The sequence below is a fragment of the Rattus rattus genome, chromosome 3 (assembly GCF_011064425.1).
Source record: "Rattus rattus isolate New Zealand chromosome 3, Rrattus_CSIRO_v1, whole genome shotgun sequence".
NCBI lineage: Eukaryota > Metazoa > Chordata > Mammalia > Rodentia > Muridae > Rattus > Rattus rattus.
This window is the reverse complement of record NC_046156.1, coordinates 118,448,732-118,461,299: the sequence shown is the minus strand read 5'-3', so window position 1 is coordinate 118,461,299 and position 12,568 is coordinate 118,448,732.

Genomic DNA, 12,568 nt, shown 5'->3' with positions numbered 1-12,568 from the left:
TAAGATGCCTTGCTCATGGCATTTTATGACAGTGACAGAAAAGTCATTAATAAAAATATCAATGACAATTGGTGACAACTACTTTTACACATTTAATATTGCTACATAAGAAATGATGACATTTTCAGTAGGGGAAGGTGAGCTCAGAGAACTAAGCACATATCTACACACCAACTTCTCTTTATCTTGGTCAATTTCATACATCCAAACAAAATACTCCTGACTATATTCCTCCCATTACTGTGTGGTATCCCTCTTGCTTTTCCCTCCTGCTTTCCCCACCTGCTTTCTTTTTCTTGTTACCTAGCTCCTTCGGTGGACCCACCTTCAAAGAAAACGAAACTCCCTCTTCTAGAAGAAGCCATTAGCAACACACGTGTAGCATGCGGCAACCGTCACTAGGTCCTTGGGAAGGGAGGAAGACTGATGGACACTTCCTTTATTCATGATGCAAAGTTGGTGGACCCACTCTGAAGGTGTCTATAGCTGCGTGTTCATAGTTGTTACAGCAGCGTGACATCTGGACAGCAGAGTTCCATGATTCCTTGCCCTGTCTGCAGGCTCTTAAGCTTCATCTCCCCCTCCTTCCAGCTCTTCACTTCTACTCGCCCTCCCTTCTGTGATTCTTCCTGACCCTCAGTCTGGGCAGTGACATAGATATTGTCTGAGAGATTTTCCACAGCGGCACATACACACCCACTGTATTGTTCCCGATAGGATCTCATTGTGTTACATTTGTATGTGTGCATATTACAGTTGTTTCCCCCTTTTAATTGCCTTCAATGATGTCTCATTGTATACATGTCTTTCTAAACAGACATGTTTCCACACGAAGGCTGCTGTAAGTGGAGTGTATCTACTTCTAATGCCAGCCACATTGCTGTGCTGACCAGTCAACAGAATATATTGCTAATTTTCACAATTTTAATGAAGTTGATAAGGGACATCTTGATAACCTTTTAAAGCTTTATACATTTGAGTGTTTTGACTGTGGGTATGTCTATGCACCCAGGTATGCCTTGGGTGCCCAAGGAGACCAGAAGTATCAGTACATTGGAACAGATGGTTGTGAAACATGTTGTGGGTGCTGGGAATTAACCCTGGGTCCACTAGAGGAGCAGCCAGTGTTCTTGGCTGTGCCAGCTCTCCAACCCCTACATCTTGATATTTTAAGTGTGCTCTTACCACCGGAAACACTGATCATTTCATCTACTTGTTGATCACGTGTGTCTAAGGAAGGGCTGTGGAAATCGGGGAGCAGGATTCTGCTTATAATTGCCTCCTTTTTTTTTGGATCTCACCACCCTAATTTGATAAGTTTCAATTCTGCCTCACTCCACAGTTATTCTGAACATTCAGGAAGATGATGGATAGAAAGGAGAGTGAGTCTACATTCTAGATAAAATTTTTTAACAGTTGTGAAAATGTGCAGTTACTGAAAGATTCTACAGCTGAGACTTTGCTAAGCAAAAGATGGCTGAAGTGTAAAGCCGGTCACTTCCAGTCCTACCTTCATGTTTCCTCCACGGAACCCAAGGCCAGGGAAGAAACAAAAGCACTTACCTAGTTCTAAGCTGTCCCTCAGCCTCTCCTGGTGATGTACAAGAAGGCTCACCCCTCCGGAGATCCTTGCCTAAGTTTGTGGTTTCACAGAGCCAGGTCGGGGGTTTCATCCCTCAGCAACAACAATGGCATCTGGTCACCGGGGACCAGTGAGGCATGAATCACCTGGAAAAGCAGCTGCCCTCCCCTTTACCTGAGTCAGAATCACTAATGAAGCAGCAGACTTGCCTTCAGCTAAAAGTGCGATTTCACGCTTCCGAAGCTTCCGAAGCTTCCGAAGCTGACACAGCGCTGACTCCCTTCTGCCTGTTCTGCTTTTGTAGCCCAAACTCTTCCCTTCCATAAACTCACGTCTTATCAAACAAGGATAAGGACCTCCCCTGGCCAGCGGCTGTTCCTTAAAGGAATGAGTGCGGTAATCTATATTTGCCTTTAGAAGATACCTTCCTGACCTTTCAGTTTTCATTGTGAGGCAGAACTAAGTGTTGCCTGCTGAGTCTCTTTCCCTGATGCAGGTTTCCAAGGGTCAACAAGAACAGTTTTCTATCACCCTGCTTTTCTGTCACCTTCCTGCCAGCTGGGGCGGTGTGACAGGGACTCTAGTACTAGCCGCTCCCTCAAACTTCGTCAACCTCTACACGGAGATAAATTGGCTATCTCAGATGTCAGCCCTGTGACATAAAGTGATAGGAGTCATGTTGACCTCTTGATGTCCTATTCAACTCACAGTCCTACCGAATGTCTTCAGACTGGGGAATTTCCATCCACTTACCAATGTCCACCTGTTCCACATACAAAAACTTCATCCCGTCCTCCTCCCAGAGTGATGCTGGTTTCTCTCTTTACAGCAGAAGTATTCACAGGTTCGTGAAAACTGCTGAAACTGTGCTCCTCTCCTTTCAGGGGTCCTTCTTTCTTAGGGATTGTTTTAACTGTATATGTACCATTTGGACTCCTTAAATCTGAAGAAGGCCCCAAATTAAGAGTGCATAGTAGGCTTCAGGACACATCTGCTTGGTAGCATCACTCTGGACAGGGTTAACTGGGCTAAACTTTACTTTCTGTGGTGTGATCAAATTACTTCCGCTGAGTATATACTTGCCAGGTTCCTCATTTTAATCAAGATCAATGTTACAGCTCTTTCTTAAAAAACACTTTTTATAGATTAGATTGTGACTTTCATACCATGCACCCCAATCCCACTCACCTACCCCTCCCTTTGTATCGACCCTCTGCCTTTGCAACCTCCTCCTCAAAAGAAAACTAAAACATTAAAAAAAAAAAAAAGATTGAAAAAGCATCCTGTCATGGAGGCTGCAGTGTGTCACAGGTGCCCCACTGTGTACCCTTTTGTCTACACATCTTTATGGCAATGAGTTGTTGGTCTGGTTCAAGATCTCTGGCTTCTGCTGCACTATCAACACTGGATCCTCACCAGGACTCCTCTGGGATATCTTGCTGTTGCCCTGTGTCATGCAGATCCTACAAGCTACAGCAGTTCTAAGATGGGGTAGATGTTGATGTGGGCCAACTCAAAGCTCAGGATCTGGGTCTGGATGGTTAGGGCCTAAGCTGGTCATCCTGCCAGCCGTCCCACATCCACACCACCGGGGCAACACTGTATGTACTGGTGAAGGCATTCAACCCAGTTATCACCTGCTCCTATGAAGGGAAGGGTTCTGGGATACAAACACGAAGGGATCAGTGTGAATTCTTGGAGAATGATAAATAAACATAAAACAAGACAAAAGAAAAGATTCAATTTCTCCTTTGTTGGGTAATTAGGTGTACACAACACAAGTCCACCAGGTCACATGGGAATATGAGGTCATTCTGTCTGTGAACACCAGGTTTTGGTCTCTATGACTCTTCTACTCAGCTGCCAAAGTTATCCAAGTTCTGTGGAGAGCAGCATTGTAGAGGCAAAAATCAACAGAAAGCCCATCATCAGCCAGTGTTCCCGACAGGAAGCAAATCACAGTGCTCCTCACAATGCTCCTTACACTGTGCTGTGTGGGGCTGGCTCAGAGGCTGCAAACTCTTCCACCACAGAGGACCCAAGTCAGTTCACAGCATGTGGTCTACCACCGCAACCCCAGCATCAACCCCAGCATCGGGGAAATGTAACACCTCCGGCCTCTGAGGGCAATGCTGTCATGTGCTAATAAGCCACACAAACATGCACACATGCAGACAGTTAAAAATAAACGTGGACCTTAAAAAATGTCCTCCACCAGTGTGTGGATGAATCCCTAGGGCAGCGCCTGCAAGGCTGCGGATGTTAGGGGCCGGTGGTCAGTAGCCCCCACACGTGGAGAGCAGAGGCTAGAGCGTGGCTCCGGCTGCTGAGAGAGCCACTGAATAAGGAAGAGGGAAAATTGTCAGAGATGGAGGGAGATGGGAGATGACAGAGCCTTCCGGTCAGTCTCCTTTACAAACAAAGCAGTCGGGGCCTCTCACACCCAGGAAGCAAAGCCTTTTATACAGCTGACATGGGCGCCGGGATCTAAAGGCTACCTTAGATGATGGAAAGTAGGAGGGGCCTCCGGGAAGAGAGGGGACAGAGGAAAGGGAACACACACAAAAAGTAATGAGGGTACAGACATGGTCAAAAGTACATTTGTCAGAAAATGTCGTAACAAAGTGCATCACTGTGAACAATGAAAATACTATGATGATTCCTTTTAGAGCGACATTTTGCGCAGAGGTAGGTAAATGTTCAGAGCTCTTTTGTCATTGACGATATGGACTATGGGCAAGAAGTTACATCCAAATCAATAACAGGTCCATGGCACATGTCAGGGAAGATTTGATCCTCTCTACTTGAACCGAGACGAACTAACCAGACCCATGGTAAACAGGAGTTGAGGTCTGGCGTAAGAACTTCCCATATCTTACTGGAGAATGACTGCCTCATATCCAACAGATGCATTTGCTGTTTTCCTGTAGCATCAGGCTAAAGAACTCTTACTGATACAGGTCTGTGGCCTTAAGAGGTCCTATCTGAGCCTTATAAGTTAAGATCCTGGTTGGCCGGTTGTTGGCTTCATGTACATATCTCCACGTGTGGCTATTTACCAGAGACAAAGAAGAAACTAGATGCATTTCGATCTGATCGTTCATTTCCAGTGCCCAGGAGGCAAAAGAATCCCACTGAAGGGGCTCATCTGCCCCTAAGGCAAAAGACCCTACAGGGACTTGCAGATGGCCATTGTAACCAAGTCCAGAGTGGCTTATTTTCTTCATGGTGACAGGCTTTGTGCCTGACTGCTAACAGAGGAGGGGCCAGACAAAGCAGGCTTGCTCTTTCTGAAGAGAATCCTTGTCCATATTATTTTGGGGGGAAGTAATGTTCAAATTCTCAATGTATTTCTCAACAGGTGTAGGGCTGTCTCTTTCTTTTATTTTAGGGTCCAAAGATCCAGGCCGTTTTCTCTAATGGAGAAAGACAAAGTACAGGGGTGTCTCTCTCAGATTGTTTTATGTAAAGCCACCACTTTAAAAGTTCAATTTAAATAGTTCCAATGAGAACCAGCCCATCATCGAGTTCTGTGAATCCTTCTGAGCTGCCGCTCACAATGGGCCATATAGTTTGTTCTTTAATATACATTAATTTGGCTCCAGCAAGATCGACACTGTGCACATCTCAGCCCTCTACTCGAACAAAGAAGAAAGCATTCAATTCCCTCCCATGGCAAATTCAGCCTTGCACAAGTCTGTCCTGCCACTCAGGGAGGGCCCTGCTGGAGAAACTGCTTTGCAAATGTTTTGCTGGGTTTTGTTGCTAGGTGATGAGTTAGGAAACTTTGCAACTCCCGCTGAGAGGTTTTTTTTTTTTTTTTTTTAAGTGCCTGTAACCACTTTCATATTAAAAAGGAGGGAAAAACAGGGCAGCCTGGTCTTGGTTCCTCAAGATTTACTCCTTGCTCTCTCTTTGGCTCAGCTGTCACAGAGAAAAACGGGCCTCTAAGGAAGCAAACGCTGTAGAACTGACACAGCAAACTAGGGAGCACAGGACCAACCCACGCTCCCAGGACTTTCTTTCCTCTGCTGTACTCAAGAGCCAAACACCCTTTGCTGGAGAGATCGGCCTGAAGCTCCAGTCAGCTTCAGAAACCCTTGGCCTCAGCCAACTTCCAGCCAAACAGCAGGGGTTCCTGGGAAAGCCCTAGGGCCTGTCTGAGGCCCACCCCATGTCAATGATTGATGAGGACAAGTGTGAGAGGTGACACACTGTGAAATCAGACTGAGTCACAAAGAGTTAATCCTTGGGCTTCTTCCAGACCAGCCTTTTGAGGGGGAAAAATAATATTTATTCCTTCTTTTGTTAATTTTGTATCGCCGAAAAGCAATCTTGATATTTTACTAACCAGGCAAGACGCCTTCAGGAAACAGACGCACACTAGTGGCAGTTGCTAACTGCCCTCCTGTTATCGTCCCCAACTTACTTTGAAGTGCTTGATTGAACAAGTACCACAGCGAGAAGCGAGAAGCGCCTCAGATGAGAAGGGTTGAATTGTGAAAGTATATATTGCTTTTCACAAATTTTAAAAACTTACCTATAAATTACAAAGGAGGGAGCAGGCCTGGAAAAAAACATCAGCTTACCACATTGGGTTCTTTCTTCTCCCAAACTTGGAAACAGCTTAGTAGTGTATGTCCCTTTGTGTCCTTCACTAACTACTTCTCTGGTGCTGGGCCCCTGCTGGGCCCTCTCCTGGCAGGACACGGAAGGGCATATGCGCATTGGACTTGGCTACACCGGCCCGAGTTTCTCTCATCCTCCACAGCAGATGCCCAAACTTTAGCAGAGTCTCTTTAACACTTCATTAATTATTGAGCAGTGCCAAAAGTAATTACTGGGCTATGCCTGGAGTCCTTTTCTCCCACATCAGTAAACAGTAATTTAGAGAAGGGGGTTATAACCGTAGGGCGAGAACCGTGTCCCTCCACAGCTGTGTGGTGAGGTCAACAATGATGCTGTACGTTTCAACAAACGAGAGCCCTCAGCCCAGCTCTCCTCCGGCACGACCGGCTGGCTGTCCCCTGCTCAGACGGCTCTCTGGCTCAGCCAGCTCTCCCGGGCATGTAGGGAAGTTGTAGTCAGTCATAAAGTCCACCATGCTAATTGTGTGACACAATTTAGAATGGTCCATTTGCCCTAACTTAATAATAACAAAGTAATACCTAAAAGCCATCAGGAAATTAGCTTCCGGGATACCCTGATGTTGCAGTAGAAACAGGCTAACTTTCAAATAACACTTTCCCTTAATTAGTAAAGTTTTTTTTTCCTTCTGTCATTGCCTCATGAAACATCAATTCTCACCCTGTCTTCAATTCATGGACAATTTTTTCTTAGCCACTTGAGACCCTAAGTGACTCCGGGACTTGGCAAACCGGAAGCTGTTTCCTGTGTTCATCTCACTTTTAGGGTGGGTAAAAGCTGGCTACGTGCTCCTCACAATGACAGGCACCAGAGCTGGAAGTTTATATAGTGCAGGGCTTTTTCTATATCATAGGCTCGAATTCCCTCCAAGAACTTCCCCAAAAGTGAGCTCTTCCGGAACTATTTCCACAGAAGACAACCCCCTCAAAACAACTCCCTGGGCTCAGGTGGCCGGGGTTTACTTGTTTAACCTAACATCGTGGAAATTTGTATCCCCCAACCTCTACTCACTGGTCTCCCCAAGGAGATGCAAAACTGCTTGATGAACGGTTTGTGGAAACTAGCAATCCCTAACTCCATCTTCTTAAACTTAACCCTAGGGGTAAGGATGCAGATTCCAGAACCGCGGGTCTACAGAGAGTTGATGTTAGGGGGTCTTGAAGAGGAATCAGGTATCATCGCCTCGAGAAGCACAGCTCTTGAGACTCCCCTCTCCAGACCCGGATGTGTTTGGGCTCTTAGTTTTATTTGTTTGTTTGTTTATCTCAGTTCTGATAATGAAGGGAAGATGGCTAATAAGACCCACATCACCAAGTTCAGGGTCAGTTCCTCTGAGTCAGCCATCATGGTTATACAAATGTATTTCTTGTAAATGTATTTTTGTCTTTTCTGATAAGACAGTGTGGCCTACTGTCTCCTCAGGACTTAATGACAGACACTCAAGTGAACCTGTACAAGGAGCAGCCGGGCAGGAGCATCTTCCTGGCCCATAAAGCCTGCATTCTGCCGACTCTCCTCAGAGGTTTGAGGTGCACCCAGCCCGAACCATGGGTCCCCTTTTCTGAAGACTAGCCTTGTCTAAATGAGTCATTGGTGTCCTCCTATTGCAGACCACTGTGCCCCACTGTTAAATCACAGCTGCTGGGCCAGGATTTGCTCCAGCTTATCAAAATCATGTTGGATGCTAGTTCCGTCATTAAGTACATTGCCGTTTCAGTGGCTCCTCTGTGCTCGTTTTCTCCTCCTGTTGGCCCATTTCCTTGCTCTAATCATTAATAAAGTACAGGGGCTGCGAAAGGCATTGAAATAATGGCTGTAGCTGGACAAGACAACTCTGTTAGCTGTGTGATCACCTTGTCAAACAATTACGTTCTTCTACTTCCTTGTCCTCTGTGTAAAATGGAGAATTAAATAAGATTATACAGTATCTAGAGTAGCATCTTCATGTACAAGCCAGAGTTATTCTAACACTGGGCACAAAAAAGACACTCAGTGGTATTGGATTTTAACTAGGTTCCAACCTTCCTAATGCTGTGATCCCTTAGTACAGTGTTCTTCGTGTGGTGATGACCTTCAACCATAAAATTATTTTTGTTGCTACTACAATTATAATTTTGCTATGTTCATGAATTGTAATGTAAACATCTGATAATGCAGGATATCTGATATGTGACCCCAAAGGGGTCACTACACACAGGTTGAGAGCCACTGGACTGGGATATGACACAGTCGTTGACATAGGACCCTGAAGCTGCACATCAATGCCACCAACTGTCCATTCACTACACTTCTTTGCAGTTCAGTCACTTGCTTGAATGGTTACGGATGCACCTACTGGCCTGTCTCCATTTTCTTGGTCTTTTTCTCTTAAGTTCAAGAGATATCCAGGCATGGTAGCGCTTGTTCCAGCACTCGAGGGACTTGGACTTGGGCAGGAAGATTTTGAGTTTGAAGCCAACCTGGAATTAGTAGTGACCCTGTTTCAAAATAAAAAACACAAACCAGAACCTCAAGAGAGAAAAACTAACTTCAAGATGGACTAGAGGACACTGCGCTCGTCGGCGCTGGCGTCTGATCTCCCCCACCACTGAGTGAGCACACTGCTTCCTTCCTGTCAGTGCACAAATCATCCTGCTCTCCGGTACGAATGCCCAGTTTGTCATTAAGCCAGCTGTCCTTCCTCTCTGCAGTTCCCTGCATGCTAACCTTTCTACGGTTTTCCTTGGTGTCTGCGATAGGTGACCAGAGCAGGAAGCCAGAACTTGTTGGTCGCTGCTGAGACGCTCGCTTGCAAATTTCCCATGCTGCTCCGGGGAGCCACAGTCTAGCCGCATCTGTGACAAAAACATAATAAAATGTTTTACCCCGGCTCTGGAAAAACATGGATGAAAAACAGTGTTCCAAACTCTGTCTTCTTTCTGTCACATTTGAAAGCATGAAGGGAAGAAGCTCCCCTCGCCCCCTTCTGAAAATGATTCAGTGGGATTCCTTGTTCCACTGAGATCTGGGGCATAGCGCCACGCTGCCAACGTCAATGGGACAACTCCACCAAAGGCAAGGCACTTCCCATCTGCCTTGGGACTCATCCTTCTAGAGCCAGGCTTTCTGTAACTGGCCGCTTACCAGGAATCCCGTCCATGTTGGTTTCCTCTATGAAGAGCAGTAGGGCACTCTGCGGAGTTCTCACGACCTCTCATGCATACCACACTTGGGGGCTCAGTCTGACGTTCTTTCTTTACTTCCAGAGTCTCGAATACAGAAACTGCAATTTTGTTTGTCTTTACATTAAAAACCAATTAATCTAAAAATGGTATGACTAACAGCGTTTTTGTTCGCACTAACTGGGTGCCTATAAATCACGTGGAAGAGCTTCCTTGATTGCTTTAAACAGTTCATCTTCATTTCTTTGGTGAATTCTTTCTTTATGTACAATTCAAACAGTACATTTTCTTTTAGGATTTTCTGAATTATAGTAACTGTTGGAGGTTCGCGGGATACCGCTGGCTAGATTTGATTTATTTATGTGGCTTTCAAAATATGTATCCATTTAGCCTCGGGTCTTACCACCAAAGCATACAAATTCTTCAACACTTTGAAAATTAATTAAATGAAGTAGAGGATGAAAAATGTTTTCCAATGCCATGTGGTAGCTTTTTTATTCTTTTTAATAGATTTGACTTCGATAGAAAGTAGTCTTGGGGCCAGAGAGATTGCTCAGTGGTTACAAGCATTTACTGCTCTCTCACAGAACTCTGGTTTGGTTCCCAGCACCCACATGGCAGCCCACACCCATCTATAACTTCAGTTTCAGGAGATCAAAAATCTCTTCTGACTTTCAAGGACTCCTGTGTACATGTGGTGCACACACAAGCACTTGGGCATGCACATACACATACATTTAAAATAATAAATATTTTCAAAGAAAATAGTTTGAACATTTCATTGTTACCCTCCAGACATAGTCCAAGTCAGTTTACAGGAACCATTCCTACACTGTTCAAAACCTAAGTACCAAGGTAAGATAAACACGGCCTATAGACATGTGACCAGTGAGGTCCGCCCAAAACACTGGTCACATCCTAAATGGTACTATTGTACTTTGGGTGATTTTACTCATTTTAAAGTCAGAGAGATTCCTACTAGATTACATTCCTATTCTCAACCCATCTGCAAATCCCATATCGTAAACAAATTCAAGGAAGTCTGTTAGGAAAATCAGTCAAGTGAACAGAAGAAACAGCATCGAAATAAACTGACATTCTTGCACTCAGTTGAGTTTTGGCAAAGTTTTAAAGAGAACAGAGAGGGGGAAACAACAGTCTCTTCAATAAATGGTGATGGGGAAACTAGTTGTCCACATGCAGAAGCATGAGGTTGTCTGCTTATCATTCGCTACGTTAAGAAATCAACCTCAGGGCTGGAGAGATAGGTCAGTGGATAAGGGCACTGACTGCTCCACCAGAGGTCCTGAGTTCAATTCCCAGCAGTCACATGTCTGTAATGGGATCCAATGCCCTCCCTCTTCTGGTGTGTCTGAAGACAACTACAGTATACTCATATACATGAAAGAAAGGAAGGAAGGAAGGAAGGAAGGGAGGGAGAGAGAGAGAGAGGGAGGGAGGAAGGGAGGGAGGAAGAAAGGAAGGAAGGAAGGAAGGAAAGAAAGAAAGAAAGAAAGAAAGAAAGAAAGAAAGAAAGAGAAAGAAATCAGCCCCAAAGAAATCACAGATCACGTATTAATCTTGAAAACTAGAAAAACTAAAAGCATGAGAGGTAAGTTTCATGACATAAGTATGGGAAATGAGTTTTGTTATGATACCCAAAGGAAATTTATTTTTTAAAGATAAAGATCACACATATGACCTCATAGGAAACAAAAATGAAAATAGATGGTGAGATTGCATCAAATTGATGCACAGCTGTGCACAATTACAAAAACAATTAACATAGAGACAACATGCACATTGAGAAAAGTATTTGCAAACCATTGTCCATCCACATGGGGAATCTTCAAGTCAACTAGAAGCAGAGCTCTGACCCAGCATGCACCCACTGGGTGCGTATCTAAAGGAGATAAAATCACTATAGAAATATCACAACGCCTACGACAGATGAACAGATAAAGAAAATATGGCAGATATCCATGACCGAATGGGAAAATTATGCCGTCGGCAACATCTGGATGACTTGGTAAGAGACATGATACCAAATGTGACGAACCAGACACAGACAAGCAAACATCGTGTGGTCTCATTTACATGTGGAACCATAAAAGTGTCAGCTCACGGAGGTCAAAAGTAGAGTGGTGAAGAGCAGACCCGAGTGGGAGAGGACGGGAAGATGCTGGTTAAGGAGAATGATGCTTCATTTGCAGGATTCAAACTTTGAGATCTATTAACCACCATGGCCATATGTAATAGTTTTATTAATAACGATATGATACACAGTTCGAATAGCTAAATCGGATTGTAAATGTTTGCACTGCAGAATATGTACGTGAGGCAAGAAGTATGTTGTGGCTTAATTTAATCCTTTCATAATGTATACATATATCAAAGGATCACCTTGTACCTCATAAATATGTTTGTAAGTCATTTTTTATTGCTAGAACAAGATACCCAAAACTGGATAATTTATAAAGAACAGGAGTTTAGGGGCAGTGAGATGGCTCAGTGAGTTAAGGTCTTTGTTTCCAAGCCTGACAATCTGAGCTCAATTCTCAGAACCTGCATGGTAAAAAGAGAACATTAACTTCAAAGTGTACTCTGACCTCTACACATGTATTCTGACCTCTACACATGTACTCTGGCACCTGTTTGTGTACATGTGCCAGTGCACATGCACACACACACACGTGCACATGCACACACACATTAACTAATTAATTTTAATTTTAAAAAAGTAAAACTGTGTTGGGCTCATAGTCTAGAGGTTAGGAAGTCCAGAGCCTGCTACTGACATTGCTCAGCCCCTGGTGAGACTTGCTGAACCCTAGCATAACGGAGGCTTCTCATGAAGAGAGAGGAAAGCACCACAGAGAGCAAGACCCTAATCACAAAACCACTACAAACAAACCACGCCATTAACACATAAGCTGAGAGATTTACTAAAGCACAATGTGACTTTTTGTTACAAAAAAATGAGAAAGAAAAATCTATTAAAATGGACCTATTTTCATGATAATTGCCAAATTTGTGAGAAAGACAACTTGTCCAATTAAACCAGATTTAATTTAACCAGAAAGTTTATTTCTGATGATATTGTCCTTTAAGACTTTCTGCATAGTTCAGGTACTTATAGTAGTACTGTGAACAGAATAAATTTCTTTACAATTCTAAC